General features: G+C 27.0%; 1 long non-coding RNA gene across 1 annotated transcript; it reads left to right on the forward strand.

Moving 5' to 3' along the window:
- The first annotated feature begins 5872 nt into the window (after window positions 1–5872).
- LOC113786966 (uncharacterized) lies at window positions 5873–9085 on the forward strand. The gene is made up of 2 exons (XR_003473203.2): window positions 5873–6180; window positions 8945–9085. It is a non-coding gene; the product is annotated as an uncharacterized lncRNA (long non-coding RNA).
- Window positions 9086–17694: the final 8609 nt, after the last annotated feature.

A 17694-nucleotide genomic window follows, 5' to 3' on the forward strand; every position in this document is an offset into this window, starting at 1 on the left:
TGGAGCTACGACTTGATGTGAGATGAGTCATCAATGAAATTGACATGTTTGGATATATAAACTCTATTTTAGATGGGTTAAAGACATAATAATGCATATTGTGAGGTCGAATAGCCAAGACAAACACAAGGGAGAAACCTAGGCTTTAATTTTATTTTTTGGTATATGGTCTCAACCATAGAAAGCACAAGAAACCAAAAAAGTGCAGGTGGTTTGTGATACATAACCTCAAAAGGGTTTTTATTTTTTATTTTTATTTTTTATTAAGTGTGGCAATAAGGAGCCTATTGATTTGGAAAGTGGTTGTGCTAAATGAAAATGATCACAAGTGGGAGGGTAATTGGGTATATGAAGTTGTGGAGCTCTACCAATTTCTATAATATGTCTGTGTCTATTTTAAGTTGTGAGATTTACTATGTAAGTATGGTGAGGTTTATTGAAGTGAGAAATATAATGGTTGGCTTTGAAGTACCATTGTCCACACATTCCCACTACCAATTGATATGATACCACTTTTATCACATTGTAATGCCTCATATTTTGATCCAATACATTACGTAAAAATATTTGTTTTCTTTTAAAAACGACTATATTTTTTTCCCTTAAGAGTGATTCATCATGTAATAAATAAACGATGCGTCGGAAAAAGACTTGATATATTTTTTGTGAATTAAAATATTTTGATTGCATATACATTTAGTCATAATTGGAGAGTGTGTGGGGAGACTTGGTGTTGGAGGAGAAAGTTGTTTGTTTAGGAGGAAAATTTTGTTGTGGAGTGTATTTTTCTTTTGGATTAACTGGTGATGCAAGAACTTGATGTTGACAAGTGCAGTTGGAAACATGAATTGAGTGATACATATTTTATCAAAGTTACTTATCAGTTACTGATTGAGGATTCGAGAATTGAAGAAAATGTTCATAATGACATTATTTGTCTCCTGTTAAGTCGTAGTGTTCACGTGACATTTTTTACATGTTGGTCGATAAAGATAATGTGGTTCGACGTTGTATGCGGGAAATCAAATATTATTGTGTATTTGTGCTAGTGCTAATGAAGAAACTATGAAACATTCATTGTTTGAATGTCTTATATTTGGTAGGAGAGTTTAACATGGTAATGAGTCCAAAGTGCTTTATCCAACTATGTATCTAATCATTTATGCTAGTTTGAAAGTTTGTTCATTACACACAAGAAATCTCAAAAAAAAAAAAAGTTACCTCTTATTTGGTAGACTTGTATTGATTAATCTGCAAGTAACGCAACGATTGTGTTTTAATCAAGAAAAGTTCGATCTGACTCATTTAGTGAAACAAATCAAGGTTAGCTTATTAGTGACTTAAATCAAAATCTAATGCTTTTAGCTTCAATTTTTATATTTGATGGAACAATACTTGTATTTGTCTTGATTTGGGGACTTCTTTCATTAATCATTAATCATGATGTTGTTTGTTACTATTTGTTTTGCATATCATTTCATATTTGTGGGGATAATAATTCATCATCATATTTGTGGAGATAATAATTCATCATCGTTTGTGATTTAATTGGTACTTGTTAGTTTTTTAGGCACACTTTGTGTTTGGTTTAACTTTTATTCAATCTATATCTTTTTTTTTTAAATTGTTTTATATTTTGAAACATCAAAAATACAAATTTTGATAATTTTTTTGATACATATTCATAAGAGCACTTGTTAAGAATCATTATATAAAAATATTTTATTGAAAACTATGTATTTGATTTTTTAAATGTTTAACTTCTGTTTTTAATAATTTAATTAAAATACTATTAAGAACTTTAAATGAAATAATTTTAAAGTTCACCTTAGACCTCGGTATGTATGAACTTATTTGACCTTGTCTGACCTAACCCACTCAAATAAAAAATAATTATTTTAAGTAATGAGTTTATGATTTTAAACTCACATATCCAATCATGTGAAAGCTGAGATTGCAATTTCATCCACTATTCGAACTATAAAAATATCAATGAATTGAATTTAATCTATCCAACTTTTTTTCAAAATTCATTGGATCACATATTTCTTTAATGCAACTCAATAAATTACATTTATTTATTTTAGAATATATATGTTTAGGAAAATATTATTATGTTATTTTAATAATATACTTTTTAATAGAAAATACTAGTTATTTTCTATTTTTAAAAATAGTTCTCATTTTATTGTAAAAAAATGTTATTTATTATTTTAAAAGTAAAAACTCTAAAAAAAATTTCATTTACTATTTCTTAAAACTGATTTAAATTTAATTATTTAAAAAAAATTATTTTTTAAAAATTGATTTTATATGTTTAAAAACAAGTGCTTTATATTTAAAATAAAAATAATAATTTAAATATTATGATTAATTATTAATTAAACAATAATTATTGTAGCCATCAAACTTTTACCGACGGCCATCGTCACCATCACCTTGTAATTTAATTGGCAGTAATAAATACATTATTATTTAAAAAATAATATCTTTTTTTAAAATATTAAAATAACAATTTTCAAAACTAATAACATAGAATTCTTTTCTTTAAAAAAAAATTAAGATTCTATAATTATTAAAAAACAGTATTTTTTAAATAACAAAAATAATTTTTCAAAATTAAAAAAAAATTATTTTTAAAAATAATATAAATTATAGTTAATGTAGGTATATAATTTATTAGTATGCTAAAACAAATTATTAGACAGATTGAATGGATACCAAACATTTTTTTTAAGGTAATAGATAGATTGAATTATGTTCAATGGATTTATTAAATTTGATATTTTTTGACTAGTTTTTAGTTATCTTTTAATAGATTAATTGATTATTTTAATAATTGCATTACCATCCTTTCAAATCCAGCAAATCTATCTATTTCATAATGTAATGTAATAGATTTATTTTTATATACTAAATCTGTAAATATTTTTTAAATTTAATTCAAGTGATTAAACTTTAATAAAATCGTAAAATTTAGTTTAGATTATACTCCTAGAATTTGCATGGACCAACCACTTCTAACTTGGGTTGAGTTTGTGCAAATACTACAATTTATTTGTGTATTTAACTCAACGATCATTATGGAGTACTACTTCCCTATTCATGGCAGCACGTAACTTCACTATCAGAATTCAATTCCCATGAAATGGAAAACTACCAAAATTGAATAGGGACGTGTCAATGGAATGGAAAGTGTGAGATTTTGGAAAATGGTGCTTATATGTGGTCAATGGGAATGAACAGTACTCCATCTTAAAATATAAATAAACAATTAACTAAAGAAAGTTCATATATTGATTGAAATATATCCACTTTTTTAAATTTATTTGTATTGATATTTTAGAATTGGGGGAGTAATGTAAAGTCGACGGAATATTTTATCTCAAATTAAAATTTTCATTTTTCTATAATTTAATATTATTTGTAATTCTTAAAATTTTTGTTTTCATTTTTTTTAAAATTATATTTTTAGTCTTTATAATATTATCATATAAACATAATTGAATGCATACTAGAATGAAACATGTTTTATCATGTTTAAATTTTTAAATTTTTGAAAGATCTTTTTGTAAATATGTGTAAAATGTTATTAAAAGTATACTACAAAAATTTAGAATTTTTTTAATTTAAAATAAATTAAACATGGTATTTTTAAATGTTCTAAACTAAAAATAAAAGTAACGATTAAAAATTGATTTTTGATTTAATTTTTTATCAAAGAATTTATTATAGTGGTATAAATATGCTGACAAAAGAATCATTAAAAATTTGTTTATATTTCAATAAGGACTAAAATGTTTGTAACTAATGACTAAAAAATGTGAATACTTAAATAAACTAAAAATAAAATTTATTTAATTTACTATTATCCTTCTGCTTTGGTTTTGTTTGTTAATTTTCGTTTAAAATTATTTACATATTATTTTTTAAAAAAATATTTATCTAATTTTTATGATATTCTTGATTGTTTACTTAAAACTCTAATGACATTCGACAATACTGTTTTTGTATAAGAGAATGATATTTTTATTTAAGCAGTTGAAATTAATAATTCAAGAATTATTAATTTAATAAAAAATAATATATTTTTAAAACTAAATTCATCAATTTAATAATAATTAAATCATTATCTTTGCTGTAAAATATAGTAATTAACTTATAATACTTTATTGAAGGGACGTGATTTATCAATAAAATTTAAAATAATTTAAAATATAGGTGTACAATTTGCCATGTTTTAATAATATATCACTTTAATTAAACTTTGAAAAGTGAAAGATAAAGTACTAATGTAATACTACAAATTTTCTACATATTCGAGTGTGATTTGTTTTTTTGGCAGCCTTCATAATTCCATGTGCATTAATGTGCTTTTCCTTCCCACGAAAGGACATGTCATTTCACATTTATTTCTCACATTGTATTCACAAGAAAATATGCTTATTCAAGAGTAACCACATTAGCCATTAAGGATGATGACTTTGCAGTGTGGCAAATAAGGGCAAGAGAGTTTTGTCTATACTATTTCTTGACCTATTTGAGACAGTGAATTTTCTTGCATTTATTATCTAATTTGCTTTTTGGGGTTCCATCGGGAACACCAACTCTTTAATACTAACATTGATCATTGCATAAAACAAAAAAATTGATCAAGATGGGTCATTAGATGAACAATTGTGCAACCATGTGATTGGAAATAAAAGTTTCAACTAACTTGTTGGTGTTTAGTAGAGTAGGTGGGTTGATTAGAACTTGTATTAAAAGGTGTTCCATCTAAGTCACAACAAGTTTAAGTTGCAATTGATTGAGTAAACTATAATAAGTGAAATTCCCCTAGATAAAGCAAAAGACAAAAGCTATATATTGCACTAACGTGACAATATCATCAATATTAATCAAATCATGTAGCTTTTGGTTTAAATTAGCAATTACCAAATTAGCAAATCTTTTACATTTGCGCTTCATGTGTGTTGCTTTCTAATTAAAATAGAAAGAAAAAAATATATAAATAATGATAATTATTCTATTATTCATTCTCAATATTCGATGTAATGGGCGGTTGAGGGAATGGACTTCGGGTTTGTGCGGTTGTGGATGGATGGATAAGAATAAATTGGGCTTTATTGGGCCACGTTTTTTCTAATCTTATTTTTTTTTAAATAATGACCCATCCATTAAAAAAATATGGTCCAATCTAGTTTGTTATATATAATAATACAACTCTGGCCAATTAAAAAAATTAGCCCAACCTGCCAATTATATATCATATATTTTTTATATCTTCACTTTCTCTAAATCACAATTTTCAATCACATTCTTTTATAACAAACATGCCTATAAATTGAAGTTTGGCCCAATCACAGTTTACTCACATAATGTCTAGAGTTAGTATTAAGTGAAAAATTCATCAGCAACATAAAGTAACATCCCAACTTTCTATAACTACACCATTATCAAATTATTATTATTATTATTATTATTATTATTATTATTATTATTATTATTATTATTACTATTTTTGTTATTATTAAAATCTGATAAATGTAATAATTTCTTATAAAATCGCATGCATGATAATTTAACGATAGCTTAACGTATTGAAAATTTGAATGGTAAATATTTAATATTTTTTTTGTTATTTAGGATATTTTTATAGTTAGTAGAATAGTTATAATAATAAAGATAATTACTTTTCTATCCGATATGATTTAAGATAAGGTATAATTAAGTTACATTACTAGAAATTTGAGTAAATAGTAACTACTAAAATATTATATAGGGCTTAATAAGAGGTTCAACCCACTTAGGAGGGGTATGCCTATCAATTTTCCAATAAATAAATTAAAGAAAATAAAATATAGAAATAGAATATAAAAATAGAAATCAATAATAGAAATAATAATAGAAATAATGAGTGTGGGAAAAAAAAAAGAGAAGAAGGGATAGAAAAAGAGAGAAGAGACAGGAAAAAAGAAGGAAGAAAAAAAATGGTGAGAGAGAGTGTGAGAGGATCTCGGAGAGTGAGAGGATCCCTGAGAGGGAGACGAAGGAGAAAGAACCCATGAGTGGGTGAATAAGATGAATATGAAAGAGAAAGATGTAGAGCTCCAACAAGAAAAAGAGGAAAAACTCAAAACAAAACTATGACACTCTAATCTCTTATGTAATTTCTCTAAGGTAACATAGAAAACTCTCTTAAAACCTCTCTTAGGTGTGCTTAAATATTTTAATTGCATATTGCTAATAATTGTTCATGATTTGCATGTTTGAGTATTGTGATAATTCTATTTTATTTAGTATCATTGATTATTAAGAATGCATGCTAGGTGTTTGTATTAATTACTATGAATAGATGTTGTTTTATTATAATTGTTGAGTGTTGTGGTTGAGTTCACGTTGAGATGATAATTGTTTAGTATTGCTAATTAATAGGATTTTATGCTGAATTTTGAATGAATTTTACTTAGTATTGTTTAGTATTGCTAATTAATAGGATGAACTTGAGAATATAAAACTTGAAATTAAAATAGTATAGTGTTGCCTCTGAACGCGTATGGATATACTTTCAGTATTTTGTTGATAACTTTTTGCATAAATATTCTTTGGAGCTGATTTCTATCCCATTAGAAACTAGGCTTAATTACATTTGAAATAGGCACTGATTTCACTAATTTCATTGATAATTGACAAACAAAATTGAGTTACAAGTTGGAAAAAATATGTTGTTTCGTTTTCGTACCTATATACCTTATTTTATGAAACTATATTAATTGAATGCCTATTTTACATAATAAAAACTATATTTATAAACTAGACATCTTAAACTTTTGTATATATATATCCCTTTTTTTAAAAAAATTTCCTTAATTGCCCTACTTTTAAAATTATTTTCCCAAATGTCCTACTTTTTTTTTCTTCAATAGGAGGTCGTTCCTTGGGGAAGCGACCACCTGAAGACCAATTTTTTGAAATTCAATAGAAGATCGTTTCTTGAAGAAGCGACCTCTAACTGAGTAATATTACTCAGTTAGAGGTCGCTTCCCCGGAAAACAACCTTCTATTGAGTTTAAAAAAAAAAAATTACTCAATTAGAAGTCGCTTCCCTCGGAAACGACCTTCTATTGAGTTTTAAAAAATTGGTCTTTAGGTGGTCGCTTCCCTTATATTTGGTGTACCTCACTATCATTTCTTTAAAGATGGAAGCTAATTGGGGAAATAAGATATGAAAACTTGTTTGATGTGAGGGTGAAAACACTTTTGTTGCATCATAAAAATACTTCAAAAACTGAACAAAATACATGCCTTATTTCAATCATAATTAGTGGATGGGTAAACATCTCCAAATTATTGTCTATAACTTGCATCTTCATCTTCAAGCTTTTCAAAGGTTGGTTGAAATTTTATAGTCGCTTCCAACATCAAATATGTTGAATTCCACCTAGTTTGAACATTATGACATAACAATTTCTTGCTTGATATTCCAACAAATTCTATATATTCCTTAAAACTTGCAATACTTTGTGGTGAAGATCTTATAAACCTCAACATTTTGCATGCAAGAAATTGAGGAGTTGAAGTCTTTCAATCCTTCAGTCACCACCAAATTGAGTATGTGAGCACAACACCTCGTATGAAAAAAACATCCATTAAACATTAGTCCATTCACATTTTTTATTTATCTTTTTCTTCAATAATCCTACCACAACATCATGTAATGATGCATTATCAATTTTGATGGTAAACACATTTCAAAATCTCCATTATCATTTGATGAACATTAACTCTATGATTTGGAGCCCCACAAAAGCTAATGATATTTTTTTTAGTAATTCCACTATTTATCAATACAATGGATTGTGAAGGTCAAATATTTAAAATATTGGACAAAAGTTCAATAGTCTCTAGTAACAGTTACCCTACTACAATCAAATTTGAAGAACTATTTCAACCTAATTTTTTTCATTTAAATGCAATTGAAAACAATCTCTTGCAACAATACATTTTGATAGTAGAGTAAACTGGGACTACAATTGATTACATAAGTATTTAAATCTCTCCCCTTCAACTGCTTTGTAGGGTCAGTCATCCAAAATGATAAAAACAACCAAAACCTTTCTACATGCTTGAACACTAAATCTAGAACTTGCTACCACAAAACTTGACCCTTCACTTGTTGAAAATTGTAAAATGTGTGGTTATAGTTAGTTGCTACATTTAAAGGATAACTTGTGCATCTTGTTAAGTGATGATTTATGTTGGAAGTACCATGTCTCTTAACTTCACAAAAGGATATTTGATGACAATATTTACAAGTAATAATTCTAATTTTACAATCAGGAATTTCATTGAAGTGGTTCCAAACCTCATAAGTTTTTCTAAAACCACCTGCATTGCTTTTTCTCTTCTTCTCAATAGGCAAAAGAGTGGCTATGGGTGCATATTGTTTGATTAGTAGCTTCAATAGGTTGATTACAAGCTTTAAAGGGTTAATTAGGAGAAGAATTAGACGAAGGTTGCCCCATTACTGGAACATATATGATTGTTATGTTTAATTCTAAGTAAAGTTTCCATTATTTTTTTTTTAAACAAAGATTTCATTTGATTAAGTTTTATTAATTAATTGTTAAAGTTTTCCTATATAAAAAATTATCTTAATTTAAGTATTTTCTTAATTAAAGTTTTTCTATATAATAAAGTATTCACCCCAAATTCACTTCAATTTGCATTTGAAGTCTTCAAAAATATACTTTTTAAGAAACACAATTTTTTGCCTTATGAAGGATAAGAATGCGATATTTTTTGCATTCTAAAAATATAATTTTGGACATATTCGATGACTTTCAAGAGACATGGAGTGAAAAAAAGAGATAAATTTTATTTTGTAGAAATATTTTCTATATTCATTTTTTTTATTTAAATTTATGATGTTTTCTTTTGCTAGTAAAAAGACGAGAGACTCGTTAGGAGGACCATCATTGTGGAGAGAAGTTCAAGTAATGGTTTGAGATGATGTTCGAGAAATAATGAAAACAATTATTTGATATTTTTATTATTTTTAAAAATATTGATAATTTTTACTTCATGAGTCTTATATCTACTTTTTTTTTTTTAAATTTTAAAAAAGAATATTTTTTTGTTTGTTTTAGAAAGATGATAAATACCACTATAACTAATTTGCACAACCGTGAAATTTTGAATTCAACTGAGATATGACGTACAACCTAACAGTCTTGATATTTTTCAGTTGAGCTAAACTTAAGGACCTTACTTCTAGTTTATTAACGAGTAAAATTAACACAAATTTTATGAAATAAAAATAGAAAATATTTTTACAAAATAAAAAAAAAATAGAAAATGCATTATTGTAAAATATCATATTAGCATACAAGTTTTATAATTTTAAATTTTGAACCTATCAGCCCAAGCTCAAAAGGCCCAAGCTCAAAGCTTCAAACTAAATTATTTAAATAAACATCACCATTGACACACAAAAATTCACTTAAAACTAAACACAGCATTTGACTTTATTCTTTTTAAATTAGATTTGATCCTCCTCACTCCCAACTGTATATCTATTATTTTTACTTTCTCTTGTTAAAAATTTTTGGATCCGTTTTTCACCAACTAAATTTTTGGTAGGAAAAAAAAACTGCTTTTGATAAATATAAAGTTGAGAAAAAATTTTGCATACTAAATTTTTTCGTTTCAAAATTTTAAAGGAATAAATAGATTTCGAAATTCCAAGTAAGCAAAAAGAAAGTTGAAAAAAATTTTGTTTTGCAAAATTTCTCGTTTTTGAAATTTCTAGTAGGAAAAAAAAAGTCGAAAAAAAATTCATTTTTCTGACTGACGGTGGATATTTTTTTGGTAGAAAAATTCAACTTTGAATTTTTCGATAATTATTTTGTTAATCATAAAATTTTAAATTGAAATTTCTGTATATCAGAGGAAAAAACTAATTTTGTTGGATTTTTCGAAAGAGGTATGTATGAATTGCTTTAACTTTTTTGTATTTAGTATCGACCATAAAGGTATTTGATGAAATCATTGACAGAAGTTACAAATTGAAATATAAAACCCAATTTAGCATGAGGAGGCAATCCATCCTGCCTCGTGATCACTCCAAGTTTTCAATGAGTTAAATGTGACGTGTCAACTTAGATAATAAAGTTTAAATTTTCGATCCAATCCACCTAAAATAGCAGCTAAACAAGTTGTCTTGGGGAATCTACCTGGTTTGCTACCCCTAGCCATTTCGAAGGGAAATGAATTATCTATAGCCAACAACTGTAAAATCTCAATCATTGGCTAAATGTTTTTAATGTGTACATAATTTAAATGGTTTGATCTCAAATTAATAGGAAATATTGATTACTATATACTCCATAATGTATAATGTCATAATATTATCAAGGCAGAAAATTCAAGTTCAAATTATAGACAATAATAATTTATTCAGTTATTTTTATAAAATATAATTAAAAATATAAAAAAATAAAATATACTTTCTCTATCTCAAAATAATTGAATCATATGATGATTTAATATATATTAAAAATTGTATAAATAAAATAGAGAGAACAATATTTTTACTAAACTATCTTTGTAGAGTATTTGTGCATAACAATTTCATAAATGCATACTAAAACATATTGCATTGTAATTGATATAAGTAATATTAAGTAAAAAGTACAATTGAAAAGAAGCGCATTAAATATATGATTTTATTACAAAGTTAATTTTATCATTTTTTATTATCTAATAAATTAATTTCTAAATTATAAAATATGAAAATTAGTTACAAATTTTAACATAAATATAATTTTTTACATGAATAGTGTTTTCACTTAATATAAAATACTTGGAAGGTCATTATAAGACTTTTCTTAGTTCCCATAAATCGTTTCGATAGCTATATTTTCACTCTTTCACTCTTAATATTTCTTATTTCTTCTTTGCTCTTTATATTTCATCTAAATGACATTGTTATGGAATGATGATAATCACAGATCAGCGCTACACCACATTCAAAATTTTGTAAGTAATACAATACTTTATGTTATATTTTTTATATTCTTTTATATATTTTATACTAAGTTTCATTCTAAAATATAGTTTTATTATAATATCTTCTAAAATATTTTTTTTATATATTTTATACTAAGTTTCATTCTAAAATATATTTTATACTATATTAGGATTCATCTCATTCTAATATCTTTAAATATATTTTTATTCTTTGCTTATTACATAATTAATCTCAAAATTTAAGATCGCTTAGCCATAAACACATTGCACCAAATTCTTTAATAATTCGTTGAATCAAGTCAGGTTTGGTAACGTATCACAAATAGAAAGTTATAAAATAGACCATTCACTTATTACTGCTTTAGTTAAAAGATGGAGACCTGAAACCAACATGTTTCATCTTCCAACGAGTGAATGTACCATAACATTAGAAGATGTTGCGCTGCTACTTGGCTTACGTGTTGGAGGTAAAGCTGTAACTGGATGAACTATGGTATCATGGACAAATGATTTTTTAGATTTCTTAAGAGTCATACCACCTGAATCTCAAAGAAAATGGAATTTTATAAAATTAAAAATGGCTAAGATAAACATTTTCAATGTTAACTCAAGAATCATCTAATGAAGAAATAATTATACATTGTAGAGCATACATTTTAGAATTGATTGGCGGCATATTAATGCTTGGCAAATCCCACAACAGAGTACATATTATGTGGTTGCACTTGTTGAGAGATTTGCGAGAGACGAGAGAATACAGTTGGGTTCAGCGTGATTGGCAACACTTTATAGAGAATTGTGTCGTGCATCTGAACTTGGTGTTATTTCGATCGGTGGATGTTCACATCTACTTCAAACGTGGGCATGATACCATATGCCATTTCTTGCACCAATAAGTAATCTTGAGCCCCATTTTCCATTCGCAAAAAGGTAAATATCAAAAAAGTTAAATATTATATTTATAAAAGGCTAAATTACATTTGTGGTCCCTTAACTTAATTTCAGGTAACATTTTAGTCCTTTATCTTTTTTTTTTTTCTCGACTTGGTCCTTTATTTTAATTTTAAGTGACAATTTGATATTTTATGTTTTAAAATTTCAACAATATTATCCTTTTTTATACAAAAATTCAAAAAAAAAATTCAATCAAAACTCATAAAATTAATTATATTCTTCAATATAATACAAATTTCATCAGATTCGTAACGCAAATCTTCAAATAAACTCATATTTTTATACTTTATTTGATATTGTTAGGAATAAAGGACTAAATCGGGAAAAAAAAAAGATAAAAGACTAAAACGTTACCGAAAATTAAGTTAAGGGACCACATATGTAATTTAGCCTTTACAAAACTATTAATTAATTCACTAACATTCAAATTTTTTTCGTAGATACAGTGAAAAGGGTATGAAATTTGGCGATACACCTCGTTATCATACCGCTGGATATCAATCAAAAATTGATCACATGACCGTCAACGATGTAATATATTAAAACAATACTTTATTTCTATTATTTTATTTTTCTTATGCATATATTACTAACAAACTTGTTATATATCAATTTCTCTTGAGGACATATCTACGTCTAACATACGATTATCCAGAAGACAATTGGCTATGGAATGCATCTACATATTTGATTTGTTTCTACATAATAGAAATGCATCAATTCTAAATGAATACATGGTTTGTTTTGCAAAAATTCTAAATGATTTATTTCTATAGAAAATCAATTGGTGATCCTCGTGTCAATCCACCCCAACCTTCACCACAATCTAGCCAACATTTTTTCCAAGAATCAATGCCCAACACAACACAACAAAATCAATATTATATACCAACACCTCCTGACACTCAACCGCCTCCTCATACTTTTACCCACATACTACATCCTCATACTTTTACCCACACACCACATCCTCATACTTTTACCCACACACCACATCAATCTTAAAGATTCACGTTAGGGGAACCATTTAATTTTAACAGCCAACAACCACATCAAGAAGACAACCGTCGACTATCATTTCCATCAAACAAAGAGGAATTGTTGTATAACACGTTCAACATTCGTCATAATACACCTGAGTCCGCTACTCAGTTACTGAATAATACGTGCCAACAAAACTCTCAAATTCCCAGCTTTGGGAATGCATATACTCTGTTGAATCAAATATCCAACTGGACTTAAGGTGAAAAAGAAGAAGAAAAAGAAGAACAAACTCGTGATATACCAAGGCGTCGTCAAAATCCTGTACGTGTGAGAAAACATCGGCAATGTGGTACTCAAGGCCACCTTCGACATTAATTTTATCGTAATTTTTGTAAAATTTGTGATGTTTTTTATGAATAAATTATGTAATTTAAAATTTTTATTTATGTATTTTTATGAATTATATATATATATATATATTTTATTTCAATAAAAATTAAAAAAAATTGGTATTTTGATATTTAAGTTTCAAAAGGGAGTAGTTTGGTATAAAAAAATTCAAAAAAGGACTATTTAAAACAAAAAACCCTTAATGAAACCAAAACTATTTTGCTCTTTTGTACAAATTAGACCAAACCATTTTGCTGACGACGTCTGAATTGAACGTAATTAATTGGAATTTAATTTATGTCATTATTTATTTATTGTCAAATTGAACTAAATATTATCATTGTTTTCCAATATATAATTCAATTTTGTAAATCTAGAGCATGATTGTATTTTGACCAACAGTCAGCACAGTGTACACAATACAAGATGATTATACTAATCACATATATACATGTATTAGGCAATAAAGATATGTAGGATCGTATTAGCTAACTGAACTCGAAGTCTGGAATCATTCAAAAGGATGGATGATCAATAATTTTTTAGATAAGTACCTACATGTTGGATCATAAAGAGAGGTCGGTTGATCATTTGTATTGGATCAAATACAAATAAATTAAAGACTATATTTTAATTTAAAATTTTAAGACAGTAAATTTTTTAGTCGTCTCACTTATGTATTATTCAATTATCACTTTTTTAAAGTAATATAAGACTTCTAACTCACAGTTGCTATGTATAATCTCTTCTTTAAATATGAGTCAATTTTATTCATCTCAAAATAATCTCCCTCAAACGAATTTTTTTCATCCATATACACTTACGTTGACGTTGACCTCTGCACATCAACATAATATGTCGCCTAAACACCATTTATCAGAAAGACTTTCAATACAAGGAGCTGATTACTTTAGTAACCATCAACTTTGATGCCACTGCGGGGTCGTGAGAGGAGTTTGGGGATCATCTATATTGGATCAAAAGCAACCACACAAGTGAATTTGACACCATACTTAATCCAAAACTTTAAGGCAACGAGATTAAATATCATCTCACTTGCAGATTGTTCAACGATCGCTTTTCTAAATAATGTGGAACTGATAGCTCACACTTGCTACACAACACTAAATCAATTCATAACAAAAAATGTGCGATAAAAAATAGTTTTTTTAGAAAAAAAGTCCTTAAATGAGTATTGACAATTACAAACTTCAAACACATTAGTGTTGCATTAAACACACAATTTCACACAATAAAGGCAAACAACACATCAATTCATAAATCAAAATATATAATTATACACATATATAATGCAATCTCACACTTATAATTTAGCATTAATATCCACACGCTAAATATCCTATATGCAAAAATTATGGTCTCTCGTACAAAGTAAACTTTGTATCTGATTAATTGATTTTGATCACAAAAGTTACTTTACACATCGATCAATCCTAAATAGGTCATGAGTCTTCAAGTCGATAATGATTATTCATGATCAAAGAAGAAAGTGAATAATCATTTCAATTTCGGACCTCAAACCATGGGTTAAGAAGAAGAAGAAGAAGAATAGTTAGGGCAAGGTTTACAAGAAAAAATTCAAAACAGAACAAAAATCACATTTTCATAATCTATCGAACAAATTCTGAATAACGAGTTAGACACTAGATTACATCTCTAATTTCTACGACCTATCAGCAACATACATAATCAAATTTGGATGATAGATGAGAAAGTTATGAACGCTTTAGTGTTTCTCTCAAATCTTACAAATTTTGATCATCAAAGGAAGGTACATGAATTTGGCCTCTGATAAGATTTTAATAATGGTTGCAGGTCAATTAGACGATATTTAAAACAAGAAACCACGATAATCTTAATTTTTGTTACAGTGGAACAACTACACTATTTCATTGTTTGGACCATAAGTTTGGGTCTATTTAGTATGAAAACTCCATAAAGCATAAGTCCAATTTACCAAGTCAACACCATTTATTTTTTCTTCATTAAATTTACACAACACATACCAACACAAAACACACACACCAAAATAAAACATACACGTACTAAGCTAAGAGAAGAAGAAAAAGAAAGAAAATATCACTAAGCTAAGATAGAAAAGAAGAAGAGGAAAAAAGAGACAGAAAACTTAGAGGGAGAAGAATAAAGGGTGAGAGAGAGAAGAAGAGAAGGAAGCAACAACAACAACAAAAACATTGACAAAACAAGAAGAAGAGAAATGAATAATGCACATTTTCTTGCTAGAAGTGAAGGAAGAAAGAGTAGAGAGTATCATCATCTTTTCAATTCTTTTGAAAATCAAAAAGTGAGTCCCCTTTCCCTATTTTCCTTATATGCATGTATGAGGTAATGTTTACCATAGATTAGAGATTTGAGGTTTAAGAGTTTGAAATGAAGAAAAATATTTTTATTTTCTAGATTAAATTTAGGGATTTTGGAATAGATGATTAAAATAAGTCATGCATGTGAAGTTCTATGGCTGAAATTGAGAATATATTATAGTAGAATTGAATTTCCTTGATGACGTAAAAATATGCTCTCTTGATGTGTTTGAGATTAAAAATTTTGAATTTCACTATTGTGACAAATTATGTTGAGTGAATGGACATTGTGATGTTGTTTTGATGTATTTATAACTTAATTTATTCATAATTTTTACAATTTGTGTTTGCAATTAGGAAATTAGTGTGATTGAATGAATGTTGTCAGCTTAAAACTCGTAGGATATATGTGTGATGTTTTGGTCATAGGTTTTTTGCTAGACCTTATTTTTGAATGATTATTGGTTTTTTGGAAACTAAACTCAATTACCTTCAACTTGAGTATAAACTTTGTGATATTTAATTCAGTATTGATGCTTAAAAATGAGTTACAAAATAGACTAGATTTGTTGTCCTATTTTTATGACTTTGTGTATTGTTTTGATAACTTACAAAAATTGGAGGCTTAATCTGAAAAAAAAAAATATCTATAAAATAGAGATCATAAGCTTTCAAAAGAGTGCTCTTTTACTCAATTATGATACATATAAGTTCTTGTCAGTCGACGTTGTAGTTACTCTCCATTTTGTGTTGTTTTAACATAAATTTTGAATAATTTTGAGAAAAATCTATCATAATCATGTTTCCTTGATTTTTCTTTTATATGATATGATTATTATGATATAATTGACTTAATAGTATATGTTAGGCTTAATTGCAGTTTTGGTCCCCCTATTTTAGCTGAATCGCGAAAGTAGTCCCTCCATTTTGTTTCTCTCCAGTTTTGGTCCCCCAAACAAAATTTTAATCCAAAACTTGATGAAATTTTAGTTTTTAAAACCGTACTACACCATTTATGATTATATATTTCAAGTACAGTTGTTGCAAATGAGATCTTGAGGCATTGTGTGACTTAAATAAATGTAAAAAAAATGAAAATTCATCAAGTTTGGGACCAAAATTCTGCTTGGGGGACCAAAACTGGGGAGAAACAAAATGGGGGGACTACTTTCGCGATTCAATTAAAATAGGGGGATCAGAACTGCAATTAAGCCTATATATTATCATATGAATGAGTGATGTTCTATGTTATATTGCTTTAAACCATTAGAATTTGCAAGGTTAAGTGTGTGACAATTTTTAATGTATTCATTAATAGATGATGTTGTAATTAATAGGTGGTGTTATATATGTGTGTGTTATATATTTACTATATGATTGAATAAAATGAGAAGTATATGATTATTTTAGCTAGATGAATTCTCTTTTTATATACGGTGAAAGTGAGACTAAGTAGGGCATCACTTATGGACATAATTATGTCAAATCTTATCAAAATAAAGTTACTAACAAGAAGATAACATTGATAAAACTAGTGTATTCTTTATGACATACATGTTATGTAGAGTTTAAGTCATTAGATTACTCACATCTAATGGCTTAAATATTTAGAAAAAGTCAAAGCTAGAAATAGAAAAGGTAACTCGTGAGTAACTTATAAAGGAAGAGAAACTTAATAATAAGTATATCCTTGAATTAGAATGACAAATGATTTGGTTCATCTCATCTCACTCAGATGTAATCTCATTTCACATTATTTAAATGTTTTATATGTAAAAAGACTTAGATCAAGAACCAGAGAAATAGAACATAACAATTCATGTTATAGTTGGTTAAAATTTCTAGGAAATTGTTTTGAACCATATATGTGTTATGTACTCTATTTTTCTCTTTCTTTTAAAGGATTAATATGTATATTAATAAATTTGTATGACTTTATGTCGGGATATGTATTAACCATATTTTTTGTCGAATTATGTTAACGCTCGGGCTA

This window comes from Cicer arietinum, chromosome 1, assembly GCF_000331145.2.
Source record: "Cicer arietinum cultivar CDC Frontier isolate Library 1 chromosome 1, Cicar.CDCFrontier_v2.0, whole genome shotgun sequence".
NCBI classification, from domain to species: domain Eukaryota; kingdom Viridiplantae; phylum Streptophyta; class Magnoliopsida; order Fabales; family Fabaceae; genus Cicer; species Cicer arietinum.